General features: G+C 34.3%; 1 pseudogene; it reads left to right on the forward strand.

Annotated features, from left to right (window-relative positions):
• The first annotated feature begins 213 nt into the window (after positions 1–213).
• Positions 214–1,300, forward strand: LOC114036000 (annotated as a pseudogene).
• Positions 1,301–16,023: the final 14,723 nt, after the last annotated feature.

The raw sequence follows: 16,023 nt of genomic DNA on the forward strand, positions 1-16,023 counted from the left end.
TTAACTATTTATCAATTGTGGAATGACTTGTATTCTTATAAATTTGACACAGTTCTCCATAAATTTGAGTCCTTTATCAGAATTAGTCCTTTATCAGAAACACTGGCCACTTCCTTGGCGCCCAGAGTGGGGCGGAGCGATTGTCATCCATGCTAGTTGTTTTTCGGCTGCTCAGTTCTGGACGCTCGAAGCAGCTGCGGCCTCGGCCACGCAATGGCGGGGCCCAGGTCAGAGGCGGCTGCGGCTGCAGGACCGTCCCTGCAGGGCAGTGGCCTGAGCTGACTTGTCCAGGGCTTGTGGTGGTGGGACCTGGCGGGCCCGAGGTGCGTACTCCTGCTGCCGCTGTTGCTTCTGTGCACGCCCCCGAGTGGGGCCAAGAAGAAGAAGGTGAACCTTTTGGATGAAAAAGTGGAGCTGCTGATGAACTGGAGTGTGAGGCGCTCAGTTATCAGAACGAATGAGCACAAGTTCTGGAGGTTTGTGAACCTCGCCCCCCACCCCCAACTAGTTGGTCTTGGTGATGTATAAGGCCCATCAGCCCCAGAGGCAAAGCTCTGTGTGCAGGCAGGCCAATGAAGAGTACCAGGTGCTGGCAAACTTCTGGCGCTACTCCTTGGTCTTCTCCAGCAAGCTCTTCTTCGGCATTGTGGACTATGAAGAAGGCGCAGATGTTTTCCACAGCTCAACAGGAACTCGACGCCGACCTTCATGCATTTTCCTCTTAAGGGAAAACCCAAGAACGCTGACACTTTTGACCTGGAGAGAATTGGGTTTGCCGCAGAGCAGCCAGCCAAGTGGATCGCTTACTGGACAGACGTTCATATCCGAGTTTTCCGGCCACCCAAATACTCGGGCACCATTGCCTTGGCCCTGCTGATCTCTCTCATTGGAGGCCTGTTCTACTTGGGGAGAAACAACCTGGAGTTCATCTACAACAAGAAGGGCTGGGCCATGGCTTCCCAGGGTGTGGTCTTTGCTATGACGTTGGAACAAATGTGGAATCAGATCTTCCATACATTCCTAAAAACCTGCAGAATGGACAAGTGAGTTACATCCATGCTCCATCCATAGCAGCCAGGTTTGTGGCCTGAGGTTTGTGGCCGAATTACACATCATTCTCCTGCTGAATGCTGCCATCACCGTGGTGATGGTCCTCCTCAAAGAAACTGCTACCTCCAAAGGGGTTGTGGGCAAGAGAAGAATCATCTGCCTGGTGGGCCTGGGCCTGGTGGTGTTCTGCAGTTTCCTGCTGTCTTTCTGCTCCAAGTACCACGGATACCCCTACAGCTTTTTTAATTAAAAGAAACCCTGAAGGATTTGCCTGAGATGAATGTTTACCAGGGAGATAAACTGTCTAATCCTGATCTTGATCCCAATGTTATGTTCTTTTGAAATTTTGGTGGTTCCACAATCAAGTGTGGTAAGTTAGACTGATCTTAGACTTAATTCGTTGTGCGTTTTGCTAGTGAAAATAATAGACCATTGAATTTTTGGAAAGACACGAGGAAGGTAAACACCACCTTTACAGAGGACACGTCAGACAGCTGTTTGAGGGTATTATTTATTTCCAGTGCATGGCTCCGGGATTGAAATTGGAATGAAATTCACTGTTATTGAATCATTCAGGAATTGATCAAAGAAACCCAAATGTAATCGGTGTAAGTGTTCTTGCCAGTGTCTCAGGCACAAGCTATATGCATGAAATCCATATTCTATGTGCATGAATTGGACCTGTCGCTGTGATAAAGTCAATAAACTCAAAAAAAAAAAAAGAAAAGAAAAGAAACACTGGCTGTAAAAATCATTTCGCAGCTTTCTGCTTCCCTTCTAATCTTGGTTACCTTGGATTTTTTTGTGCAAAAACTTTTCAATTTAATGTAATCAAAATTATGAATTTTGCATTTCATAATGTTCTCTCTTGTTCATAAATTTTTTGATTCTCTATAGATCTGATAAGTAAACTATTCCTTGCTTTGTTAATTTGTTTATAATATCATCTTTATGTCTATATTGTGTACTCATTTTGATTTTATCTTGGTATGTAGGGTAAGATGTTGGTCTGTGTGTAGTTTCTGCCATAGTATTTTTCAGTTTTTCCAGCAGTTTTTGTCAAATAGTTCTTATCCCAGAAACTAGAGTCTTTGGGTTTATCGAATAGTAGATTACTATAGTCATTGATTATTGTATCTTGTATACCTAACATATTCCACTGATCCACCATTTTGTTTCATAGCCAGTGTCAAGTAGTTTTGATAAATGCTTCTTTACAATACAGTTTTAGATTTGGTACTGCTAGACCACCTTCCCTTGCATGGATTTTCATTAATTCCCTTGATATTCTGTACCTTTTGTTCTTCCAGATGAGTTTTGTTATTATTTTTTCTAGCTCTATAAAATATTTTTGGTAGTTTGATTGGTATGGTACTGTATAAGTAAGTCAATTTAGATAGAATTGTAATTTGTATTATATTAGATTGGCCTATTCATCAGCAACTAATGTCTTTTCCAGTTATTTAGATCTAACTTTATTTCTATGAAAAGGGTTTTGTAATTGTGTTCATATGGTTCTTGGGTTTGTTTTGGTAGGTAGAATCCCAAATATTTTGTATTGTCTAGTTACTTTAAATGACATTTCTCTTACTATCTCTTGCTACGTTTTTTGTTGTTGTTTTTTTTTTGCAACATATCAAAATGTGGATGATTTTTGTGGGTTTATATTATTTCCTGCAACTTTGCTAAAGTTGTTAATTATTTCAAGTTTTTTTTTTGTTGATTCTCTAGGATTCTCTAAGTAATTCACCATATCATCTACAGAGAATGATAGCTTTTATTCTTTATTACTTATTCTAATTCTTTCAGTTTCTTTTTCTTCCCTTATTGCTAAAGCTAACATTTCTAGTACAATAATGAATAACAGTGAAGATAATGGACATCCTTGCTTCACTCTTGATCTTATTGGAAATGCTTCTAGCTTATCCCCAATACATATAATGCTTGCTGGTAGTTTTATGTAGATGCTACTTATCATTTTAAGGAAAATTCAATTTATTCCTATGCTCTTTAATATTTTTAATAAGAAGGGGTGTTGTATTTTGTCTAAAGCTTTTTTTCTGCATTTATTGAGATAATTATATTATTTCTATTAGTTTTGTTATTGATATAGTCAACTATGCTGATAGTTTTCCTGATATTGAACCAGTCCTGCATTCCTGTAATAAATCCCACTGGGTTATGGTGTTATCCTTGAGATAAGTTACTATATTCTCTTTGCTAATATTTTACTTACAATTTTTTGCATCAAGGAAATTAAGGAAATTGTTCTTTAATTTTCTTCCTCTCTTTTGGATTTTCCTGGTTTAGGTGTCAGTGCCATATTTCTGTCATAAAAAGTATTTGGTTGGACTCCTTCTAGAGAGCAATTTGGACCTATTCCCAAAGGGCCATATAACTATGCATACCCTTTTATCCAGCAATACAACTACTAGATCTGTATCCAAGAAGGATTTTTAAAAGGAGGAAGGGACTTATATATACAAAAATATTTCTAGCATTGTTTTGTGTTAGCAAAAATTGGAAATTGAGGTGATGCCTATCAATTAGGGAGTGGCTGAACCAGTAGTGGTTATTGTTATTGTATTAGTTTTTGTTATATTGTTATATTTGTTATTATTATAGTGTTATTGTATATTATTGTGCTGTAAGAAATGATGCTATAAGAAAAGATGTTCTGTAAGAAAGGATGCTCTCAGAAAAAACCTGGAAAGGCTTACACGAACAGATAAAAGTGACATAAGCAAAACCAGGAGAATAATGTACACAGTAACAGCAATACTATGCAATGACAAATTGTAAATGACTTAGTTATTTTCTACAATGTAATGATCCAGGCAATTCCAAAGGGGACATGATGGAAAATGTTATCCCTATCCAGAGAAAGAACTGATGGAGTCTGAATGCTGATTAAAGCATAGTATTTTCACTTTAGGAGTTAAGAGATCAGCTTTAATTCTAGAAACATCATTTTCTGTCCTGTGGTAGGGTAAGAAATCACAGCAAAAGGGATTTAGAAGAGCCTTGGAAGTAAGGATTATTGAAAAACATTTTCTAGGCCTCTGGCTTTGAAAAGAAGAAGATATGTGTGTGGTTTTCATAGAGGCAGTGATTAAACATTTATCAACACACCATTGTATGTATATATGTATATATAATACACATAATATGTATAGGAATGTGGTTATACACATATATACATTTATATACACAAAATACACACATACATATATGCATATTCATGCATACATATGTGTATATAAACATGTGTGTATATGTGTAGATAGGTGATATAGAGATTAGATAGATAGACAGATAGATGTGTATGATGAAAGAAATATGGATATGTTGCTTTTAGGCATCAGAGAAAGACCCAACAGAGAAGAAAGGGTATAAAATGAGAGAAAGAGATATAATAATAGATAAGAAGTTCAGATAGAATGGAATCATGCATACTTGTAGAGGAGGTATTCATCACCAGGTGAAAGCTCTCCTCTTTATGAAACTAGTACAAAGCAGGAGATAATGTGGAGCGTTAAAGAGGGACTTTGAGGTTTAAAGTAGAGAAAAAGAGATATTGCCGATAAAATGACAGGCTACAAAGGAATATTTTTGTTATTTAACATTTACACTAAACATTTAAATATGGCTATCACCAGTGATAACGTCTGCATTCTATGAATACTTTGTTGCATATTTAACTTAGAGATTCTTGAAACAAGGGGGAAAATGGTCCTTTTGGGCTTCATGATTCTGGGATTCCTACTTAAATGACTTTGCATTGGACTTAAAGTTCAGCAGGGTGAATGAGAGGAAAATGACTGGTTAGCAAACAGAAACAGGAAGACAAAGACATTTCTATTTAAAAAAGCATTTTCCTATAAACCCGAGGGAAAAAATGATAACAACAACTTGTATTACACAAAGTTTTAAGTTTGAAGAAGTACTTTCTAAGGAATATGTAATATGGAGTTACAAGGTCTCACTTTTCTCAGTTTCTTCTCTTGCCTCCATGTCAAAACAGTAAACAAAAAGAGGAAGAAAAAAAATCCCCGCATTTTTGTTTTTCAGTACTGACTTTAAAGAAGTTCTGCTGCTTACTTCCCTATAGTCATTATAATAGAGACAAAGCTTTGAAAAATCTAGGAAGCCATCTAGATCCCTTGAAGTTTTTCTTATATATTACCATTCTTTACCCATACAAAATCTCCCACAGTTACCCCTTTATCTGCATAGAATTCTTTCTTCTGTAATCTAAGCCCACTAAATGGCTGTGGTCATTCACTCTAGAATGCTAATTGATTGAAATCTCTGTCACTCCCCCATATCCACTCCCTACTTCCCCCATCAGATATATTTAGGGTGTGGGAATTTAGTTGTTCTTAGAAATCCAAGCACTAGTCTATAAAATGTCAGCAAACTATGCGGCAGATTACGAAGTCTATGATTCACAAGTACATGAAAAACCTTGTCTCATGACTAAGGGTCTCCAAAATCATCAGTTTAACTTTTTTGTTATGATTTTATTTTTTTTCACTGTTCAAAATGATCCCCTGAGTTGGTATGTATCATGACTAAATCTGTTTCCCTCTTTTTGAATGGTGCTTGAGATATTAAGGTGCCCCAAAATAAATTAAATAAATGAACAGGAAGATATTTATTGCCTATTTCTTTTGTAACTTTTACATTTTTTTTCTTAAAAGTCAGCATTAGCGTCCTACTACAAGTGAATAAATTCCTAAATTCATTCTGGAAATCAGAACCTGCTTAATCTAGAACTAGAGCTTCTATGAAACTCAATCACCCCTACTAGAGATGAAAAAGACCTAAAGCCTCTAAAATATCTAAAATATCTAAAATCCTTACAACAAAACCAATCAATTCATCTCTGGTCTGCTACTTACTCCCTACTAGACCAAGATAAAATCCCCTTGCTCTTTTGAGCTTCAGTTTATTCATCTATAAAATGAGGGTTTTGGATTAAATAATTGCTAACTTTCCTTAACCCCATTCTTACTCCTATGATCCTATTTTTGTGCCATCATTTAAAACTTTGTTGAATTTCTAATACTTTGTGCATTCAATTCATTCCAATCTGATTAATTACTATTTAGGCTCATAACAGGTGAAAAACAACAAATTAGAAAGGACTTAGAAAGAGACATAGTAACAATTATAGGAGGAAGAGGAGGATGAAGGGCTTCCCTAGAAATAACTGTCTCAGTTAACAGAATGTTGCATTTGGACTCAGGAAGACCAGAGAATGAATGTTACTTTTGACACTTGACTGAGTGATCTTTGAAAAGTTACTTTAAATCTTTGTGTCTCATTCACCTCATTATAACTGATCTACTAAGATACAGATGGTTACCTCCCAAAGTGGAGGGAGTTCCCAAAAGATTTCCTCACACTGATGAGATTATAGCTTTTTGTGAATCAAACAGTGGAAGACTCTATGGTTTCATGTGAAAAACACTCATATGCTCCTTTCCCTATGCATGATAGATAAATGTGTATGAGTATAAATAATTGTTTTGTTTTGTTTTAGGAGTGAGGATGGTCTGTTCTTAATAAGATTTTTTTTAAAATGCCATAAAGTTTAACAACTGTAATACTTTTACAATATCAGATATTCAACAATATGTTAGTATATATTTCCCACTGTGTGTGAATAAAAAGACATGAAAATTGGGATGGCAAGTTTATCATGGAATTAAAAACATAGTCCATCCTAATATGGCAAAATTAATTATATCTGTTCCACAATGCTTTGCCTTAAACCTTCAAATATTCTTGACTTCCAAAAAGTCAGTTAGTCAAAAACCATCTATTTAAAAAATACTATGTATTAAGCACTGTGTTAATCACTGCAGATACAAAGAAAGACACAAGAAAGACCTGGTCCTCAAAGATTGCACAGTACAATGGGGGATATAATACACAAAAAATATGTAGAAATAAACTATAGCCACATATACATATGTATGCATGCACACATGTGTATATGTATATATGTATGTATTATAGATAAGAACTAATTATCAGAGATAAGGCACTAGAATTAAGAGGGATTGGGAAGGACTTCCCATGGAAGGTAGGGTTTTAGCTTGGATCTAAAGTAAGCCAGAGAAGATAGGGGCCATTTAGGGTCATACCAAATTCTTTTAATGATACAAATATGGTGTTGATAACTAAACCAGGAACAGCCAAAACAGAGAAGGAAAATTATAGACCAATTTCACTAATGAATATTGATGCAAAAATTAAAATAAAATATTAGCTAAAAAGATTACAGCAATTTATCATGAGGATAATACACTATGATGAGGTAGGATTTATACCAGGAATGCAGTGCTAGTTCAGTATTAGGAAAATTATCAGCGTAAGTGATCATATCAGAAACAAATTAATGGAAATCATATGATTATCTCAGTAAATGCTGAAAAAGCTTTTGACAAAATATAGCACCCATTCCTATTAAAAAACACTGGAAAGCATAGGAATAAATGGAGTTTTCATTAAAAGATAAGTAGCATCTATCTAAAACCATCAAGAAGAATTATATGTATTAGAGATAAGCTAGGAACTTTCCCAGTAAGATCAATGGTAAAACAAGGAAGTCCATTATCACCACTTTTATTCAGTAGTGTGACAAAAATATGAGCTTTAGGAATAAGCGAAGAAAAAGAAATAGAAGGAATTAGAATAAGCAATGAGGAAATAAATTTATCACTCTTGGCAAATGATATAATGTTATATTTAGAGAATCCTAGAAAATCAACTAAAAACTACTTTAAATAATGAATAATGTTAGCAAAGTTGCAGGATATAAAATAAAACCACATAAATCATCAGCATTTCTATATATTGCTGGCAAAGCTCAACAGTAAGAGAGAAAGAGAAATTCCATTTAAAATAACTGTAGACAATATGAAATATTTGGAAGTCTAACTGCCAAAACAAACCCAGCAACTATATGAACAGAATTGCAAAACACTTTTAACACAAAAAAGTCAGATTTAAACGACTGGAAAAATATCAGCATCATTTGCTCATGAGTAGGCCAAAATAATATAATCAAAATTACAATTCTATCTAAATTAATTTACTTATTCAGTGCCATACCAAACTACCAATAATATTTTATAGAGTTAGAAAAAAATTTTCTTTTTAAAAATCATCTAGAAGAACAAAAGTTTCAGAATGTCAAGGGAATTAGTGAAAAGAAATACAAAGGAGAGTGGCCTAGTTGTACCAGATCTAAAACTATATTGTAAAGCAGCAATCATCAAAACTATTTGGTACTGATTAAGAAGGACCCACATCACTCCTCCATCCATTTCCTACTCTCCTCACTCCACATCACTGGTAAAATTATCCCATTTTTCAGTGTCCAACTTCCTAATAGATTGTAAACTTTCCACAAGGATGGATAATATCATGTTGATTTTTCTTTAAACCTCTTAATGTGCCTTGGATCTAGTAGGCACCCAATTAATATGTTGAGTGACTGACAGGGAAGGAAGAAGGTGAAGGAAGAAATAAAGTAGGAAAAGAGGAAGGAAGAAAAGGAAGGAAGGAAAAGTGAAAAGAGAAGGAAGGAAGAAAGGAGGGGACAAAGAGTGTCAACACAATATTGTATTAACCCAAAGTCATCCTAGAGACATATATTGAAAAAAATCAATAACAGATGATGATTTGGATGCCAGAAGATATTAAAGTAGATGGGAACCTATGAACTTGGCCAGATGTCTAAAGAGTTAATGGCAGAATAAATTTGGAAATCACAATCATATTTATTATATTTTGAATCTCAGAAAAACTTCCTGCATACTTGTTTTCTTTTGTCTAGAATACTTCAAATCTCTCCATGAAATTAACTTTTAGAAATATAGCCTTCAAGAGCACTTACCTAGAATCCTTGACTTTGTCAAGCACCCTTTTCATGAAGCAAAATAGATAGCAAAAAGATATGAGCAATTGTTACCTGGTTGGCATATTATTTACCTTTAACATGGGTCATTGCTCTCTCCTCAATAATTGGCTCAACTATATTCCAAGCACTGTAATGAATATATTAATACACATATGTACACACATGCACAAACATGAAAAACTGAGCTTTGTTATGTTTTAAGTAAATCCCCAGGGCTCTACCCACCTCTTCTTTATTTTTTTTGAAAAGTCACCTTTCTTCATGCTGCATACAGCTAAACACAAGCTGTTATTTGTTACTTACACAGTGTTTAGTTCAGCAATGTTTTAACAGTGAAAATAAAACTGAGTAATTTGCAGGAAATGCTAACCCAGCTGCAGAAGTTCATTATTACTCTCTTTTGCAAAATAGTATTTTCCTCCTTTCTAACTATGTACTCTTATTGTGGTATCTGAAATGCAAACCAACCATTTAATAGCATAATAGAAGCTTGTAAAAAAAGGTAGCTAAATAAAAACTGGTGCTCATTATTATAACAGAGTGGTCTTAACAATAAAAATCCAGGTCTGCAACAATTAAATAGTTTAAAGCGTAAAACAATGCAGAAGAAAAAAATTCTGACATATTTTCCTGTTTCCTCTATGAAATAGGCCTTGAATTAAAATTTTAGTTGCTTATTTAATATCGTCAAATTCATTTCAATAAGTATTTATTAAGTTAATGTTGTAATTCAACATTCATGGAACTTGTATAGTTCCTCACTGGAACTATATGTGGTAGGTAATGCAAGCATGATTATACCTGTAGAATATAAGTTCTTCCAGGGGAGAATACTTTTTTTGTTTGTTTCTGGTTTTTACTTTTGTGTTCATATTATCCTCCATTAATACAGTACCTGGCATATTTAACTGCTTAATAATTTTCTGGTTTAAATTAATTTAATCGTATTATTCCTCTTTTACAGATGAGGCTCAGGGAAGATTAGGTCTAGGACTAGAACTCAGCTTTCCTAATTCCATTATGCTAAGTGTTAAAGGGATTAAAAGATTTATAGGTAAGACATTTTCTACTTTCAAGAAGCTCATAATCTAGTGGTAGAGATAAGCATTTGTACACTTAACTATACAGTGGTATATTACATATGAAATAACATAGGATAATATACCAGAGCTTTCCAAAATGGAATAGGTTGGTTTCTTTTTGAGGTATTGAATTCCTCATAATGCAAAGGTAAAAGTAGAGGTTTTCAGGGATTATACAAAATCAATTATTTGGTAAAACATTTGACTTGATAATCTATATTTATCTGTCCAATTATATGACTAAATGATTTTTAAGTGCCATAAAAAAGGTTCAAAAAGTGACTTCAGGTCTACTTTCTGTTAGGTGATCAAGGAAGGCTTCAAGGAATAGGGAGGAACTGAGATGAGCTTTTAACATTCGGGACTTGAACGTGCAGAAATAGACAAGGAGTAGAGGTGTGGGGGGGGCGGGTAGCCAGCAATATCAGGCAGAATAAATTGAATCTCTGATGGCATAAATGTAGGAAAGTGGAATCTCTTCAAAGAATGTCAAATATCTTGTTTGTCTAAGGGATAGTGTGTGTATGTGAGTAGAAAACAAAAGTTTGGGGCTAAATAATGGACAACCTTGAATTCCATTTGTGAAATTAGAGGATTGTTCCCTAAAATTTCACTCTTGCTACCAATGTAGTAAGGGAAATGTAGGTGTTACCTTCTAGTTTCCTATTACCATGAGTTATCTTTGAGTGAATGAGTTCCCCACTCACCTTGCCCACACTCTATGTACATTTTGCACAAAATAAAAAATGTTAAGCTATTTTCTTTTTACTCTTGTTCCTAATTTATAGCATACATATCCTTCTTTAGTGGATTCTAAGTATTTTACTAATAAGTATTCCAGGAAAGCCTACTAAGAGATCATATCACAAAATCATTCACAGGTTGACTATAGTTTTCATAGATAATACTGATCTTATTTGCTCCTTCTTTCATATTTTCTCCTCAACTTTCATCTTAGACTTTTTTTTCTCTTAGTCTAGATGATACATGTTTTTAAGCATTCATGCTTCCCAATATTATCTTGGGAGCCAGCTATCCCAATGCCCTAAATAAGGTACTTAATAAATGCTTTGAAAGTCCAGGATCCAGGATTCTAGGTGTTATACTTGGATTACCAAGGCTGGTTGGTGTCCCAACCTTCTCAAATCTATTCTTCCATTTATAAGCATTTATTTGAAAGGAATAAGTCTGCATTAGGCCCTTCTTTATCGTCTTTACCCTGCCTCATTCCCCTTCACGTGTTCCTAGGTTTTAGTCCTTATAATTTATTTATTATCACTTTCTTAAACCAAAACTCATTTGTCCATTAACTGATGGAAATCTTATAGTTGTTTCCAGACTATCTTGATAAACAAGAATCTTTCTTATCCAACTTTCTAAGATTTTTTGCTTGAGACCTCTTTTTTAACTCTCTTACACTTTCAGATATTTTTTTTCCTTCTTAGAAGCTCTCACTCTTTCATCCATGATCTTTCCTATCTGTTCTGTTATATGCCTGAAGCAAATTCATATGCAATATCTTAATTTGTCATCTATGATAAAATTATCCCCTCCATCTACTGCCTTACTATGCAGGATCTGAGTCCATTCCCACCTGGAGATAAAGTAGTCTGTAGACACAAGACTTGGCCTATATGATCCTCTCCCTTGAGTGTTACATTATTATTTTTTAGCTTATGCATACACATATAGACACACAAACATATATGCACATATATACATATAGTTATGTACAATCATATATGCATGCATGCAATAATTATACACATACATTATATATGTGCCTATACATATATACATGCATATATACACACATTTTGTGTGTATGTATACAATCTTAGCCCCAGTCTCTTCACTGAGCTTTTAGTTCAGCATTAAAAAATGACTTGGATATATTAAATTGAATATTCTGGATACATTTCAAATTCAACATATCTAAAACTATACTCTAATTTTTCTCCAAATGCTTCCCCCTTCCAAACTTCCCAATTTCTGCTGAAGAAAAAAAAACAAACAAAAAAAAGCCTCCTTCCCTCTGTTGATTATTTCCAATTTATTCCATATACAATGTGTGTGTATGTCTATTTCTATATCTGTGAGCTCCATGAAAGGAGGAGTTCTCTTTTACTCTTCTTTGTATCTCCAAGATTTAACACAGTGACTCAATATAATAGATGTTTAGTAAACATGGACAGACTGACTTACTGACATACCTTATTAGAAGTATTCACTTAAACTAGCAACGTGCTATTCAATGATTTCTTTATAATCTAGCACATGTAAAGTTTATTTTTGGATTCTTGTAAAAATTAACATTCATCCATATTAATTGTTTTTGCAATCCACCACAATTTTGATTGAATCATTAGAATCATAAACATAGCTCTAAACTGTAAAGATCTTTCTGAATACTGCCTGTCATTCAGTATGTTAGTTATCCCTCCCACCTTGTGTCCCTGGAAGATTTGTAAGTTCTCCAACTATGTGTTTAGTCCTTAATACAAATCTTAAATAAGATAGGTGACTTTGTTGGAAATCAATTTCTATGTTATATCAAACAATGAATTACTAATCTTAATCAGTTCCCAAAACATGCTGAATATGATAATCAATCACATATTTTTCATGTTTTCTATTAAGTATAACATAACATTCTTTTAAAATAGTTAGCTCAAGGGGCAGCTAGGAGGCGCAGTGGATAGAGCTCCGGCCTTGGAGTCAGGAGGACTTGAGTTCAAATCTGGCTTGAGACACTTGACACTAATTAGCTGTGTGACCCTGGGAAAGTCACTTAACTCCATTGCCTAACCAATAACATAAAATAATTAGCTCATTTGAAGCCTAGGGGTAATATAATCATCCCCATTATCTACTTGATTCCTTCCTCTTCTACTTTAGGGAATTTAATTTGTATGGAAATTTACTAGTCTAGGTCATAATCAGTCTGAGCATCAAGTTATCAAAGTCACTAAAATTTAGACAGAGGATGGGCTCTCTTCCTAGCTTCATATTCACATCCTTCTCTAGTTAATATCTGGCCCTTTTGTGGTTGAGACAAAATTAAATTTACTAGAAACATTTAATACAACAGCAGATTGTATTATAGTATCTGTGGATACGTAGGCATTGGAAGGTGAGGTTGGAAAAAGAGATAATCTTTTACTGGGACATCCCTCCCTTAGGGTCTTCTTCTCAGGGTTGCCTGAAAAGCTGATAACTCTCCTAGATAGCTTTTATTTATCTTTTAACCACAGCTCAATATCATCTTTGCTCCTCAATGGAGTCCTTGAATTCCACACCAGCTCCAACATCTCAAATCTATGCCTTCTCAACTCTCTTGATAATTTATAGATGATACCTGGAATGTTGCAAAGTTTCCTTAGCTTAGTCAAATGTGATTCTTATATTTCTTTAACTCTTTTTCTACATTTAGTTTGAGGTCTCTGAGATTTGTTGATTAGTCAACTTACCACTTACTTTGAATCTGGTAGAATTGAGTAAACCAATCACTCCACCCTTACTATGGCATATAAGACTGTCAGTTGCTTTTCTAAAATCCAGATAAACAATTTTTATATCATGCTTCTGCTTTACTACTTTAGTAGCCCTGTTAAAAATTAAATGAGGTTAGTATGACATGATGTGCTCTTTTCTCAACAAATCCATCTTTGTTATTATTATTGTATTTTTTTAGATGCAGAACAACTTCTAATAATATAAAATTTATTTTCCCTGAATGTTTCTCCTTTACTGCCTTGATTTATGGCATACTACCTACCAGATATTTCTACCTGGAAGTCTTAGATGCATCTCAAATTCAACTTTAAAAAAAAAACTCATTATGCCCCACTCCTAAACACAAGCTATTCCAAACTTTGCCATTTCTTTTAATGGCACTACCATTCTTCCAAGTAATTCTGGTTCATAATATTGGAGTTATCTTTGTTTCCTCCCCTTACTACAACCTTCTTGTTCAATCAGTTGCCAAGTTTTTTTTTGATTCTACCTCCACAAAATCTCTCAACCTGTCTATTCTATTCACTCAAATATTTTCTAGTCAGTCAAACAGCTTCTACTCTAAAGCAGGCTTTTATCAAATTTTGCCAGAATTACTACAATAGCCTCTTACTTAATTTCTCTGCCTACAGTATTCCCTCATCAATTCATTATCCACAAAGATTCCAATCTGATATTCATGAAGCACAGATCTGACATTATTAAAATATAACCTCCAAGAGCTATTTGTTGAAATTTTAGGAAAAAAAAAACTCCCCAGTATGCCATGAAAAACCATGAACCATATTATTCCCACCTGCCTTTGTAGTCTCAATTCATATTACTCCATTTTGTGTACTCTCCATTCAAGTAAAATTGGCTTACTAACTGTTCTTTGTATATGAGTTTCCATTTTCTTGTACACTAATGGTCCACTAAATCCAGAATGAACTCCTTTCTGTCCTCAACCTTGTAGAACCTCTAGATTCCTTCAAAGTATTGTTCAGTAGCCATCTCCTATGCCATGCATTTTCTAATACATTCAGTTCCTATCACATTCTCTGTCTTAAAATTGCTACATTGTATATATTTAGAACTTAATTACTTGTTTATGTATTTCATCCTCTCAACCACCTCTCATAGAATAGAAGTTCCTTAAATGTAGGGATTGATTCATTTTTGTCTTTGTGTTCCCTGTACCTTCAGTGTTTATTTAATTGAATAAAATAAAATGAAAACTTACTAGACTATTATTTTGATGAGTTCATTTTCTTCCTTTTTTTGGAATATCAGGAAAATCATTTGACTTTCTCTAATCTTGCAAGTACCTCTCTTTTCTTAAGATCTTTCAAAGACCATTGAGAGCAAATATACTCCTCAGCTCTTAAAACACCTTGAAGTTTCAAATACTTTCAATTAACAAGGAGAGATAGGCACTATCTCACCATCTTTCTATTTACATTGTTTATCAAATTGTTATTTTTGGTCTTTCCCTTTTAGCCCCAATATAATTCTCTTTGACAGATAAAACAGAAGTAAAACATCAGTTGAGGCGTTTGAGAGCTGGAGTTGACCTTTTTTTTTTCTCACAACATTGAGTATCACTTTAAGCAAAAATGTCTTGTGTACAACTGTATCATTTACAGCTCATCTTTTCAGTATGATTTTTCATAGCTCTTCATTATTCATTCTGTGTTCCAATTAACTGGCCTGTTTTTGTCCCCTGTTTTTAGCATTCATTCTTCTACCTCCTTACCTTTTCCCTAGATTTGTCCTATGTCTGAGATGTTATCCTTCCTTACTTATGTCTCTTGCAAATCCTAGCTCCCTTGAAGGGTCACACTGGAGGCTTGATTTTTTTAGCACTCACAACCACAGAAATGACTAATAATCTCAGCTTTCTTCACCTTTAATAGCATCTAAAGCAATCAGCCTCTAGAGATCATGGCCCCCTTTCTAGAAGGGTTAATTCACACAAATTTGAATCTCTTCCCTGAGGTCGAGCTATGCTGATTGCTGAGTGAGTGAAAGAAAACTGCCTTGATCTACTATATCTAGATGGCCTCATATTATGCTTCATAGTTATTTAACTCCCAACATCCTGCCATCTATTCTTTATCACTCTTGCATCCTTATCTAGGAAGAGTAATCAAGGAATCAAATTACCACTATATTTCTCCTGGAAAAGACATGATAATTAACTGTCTTATGGATTCATTCACCATTCCTGTAATTACATTGCTTTTTATTTAAAGTATCCCTAGTGCTTAGCAAAGTTGCTGGCACTTACTAGATTTATAATACATAAATACATACATACATACATACATACATACATACATACATACATATATATATATATATATATTTAATCCTTTCATTGTTTCCCCAATTTTGACCTTAACACTCTACCCATTATGCTATAGAGGTTTTATTTCATTGTTAGATTAACCATAATAA

The sequence above is a fragment of the Vombatus ursinus genome, unplaced genomic scaffold (assembly GCF_900497805.2).
Source record: "Vombatus ursinus unplaced genomic scaffold, bare-nosed wombat genome assembly UNPS02009573.1, whole genome shotgun sequence".
Taxonomy (NCBI): domain Eukaryota; kingdom Metazoa; phylum Chordata; class Mammalia; order Diprotodontia; family Vombatidae; genus Vombatus; species Vombatus ursinus.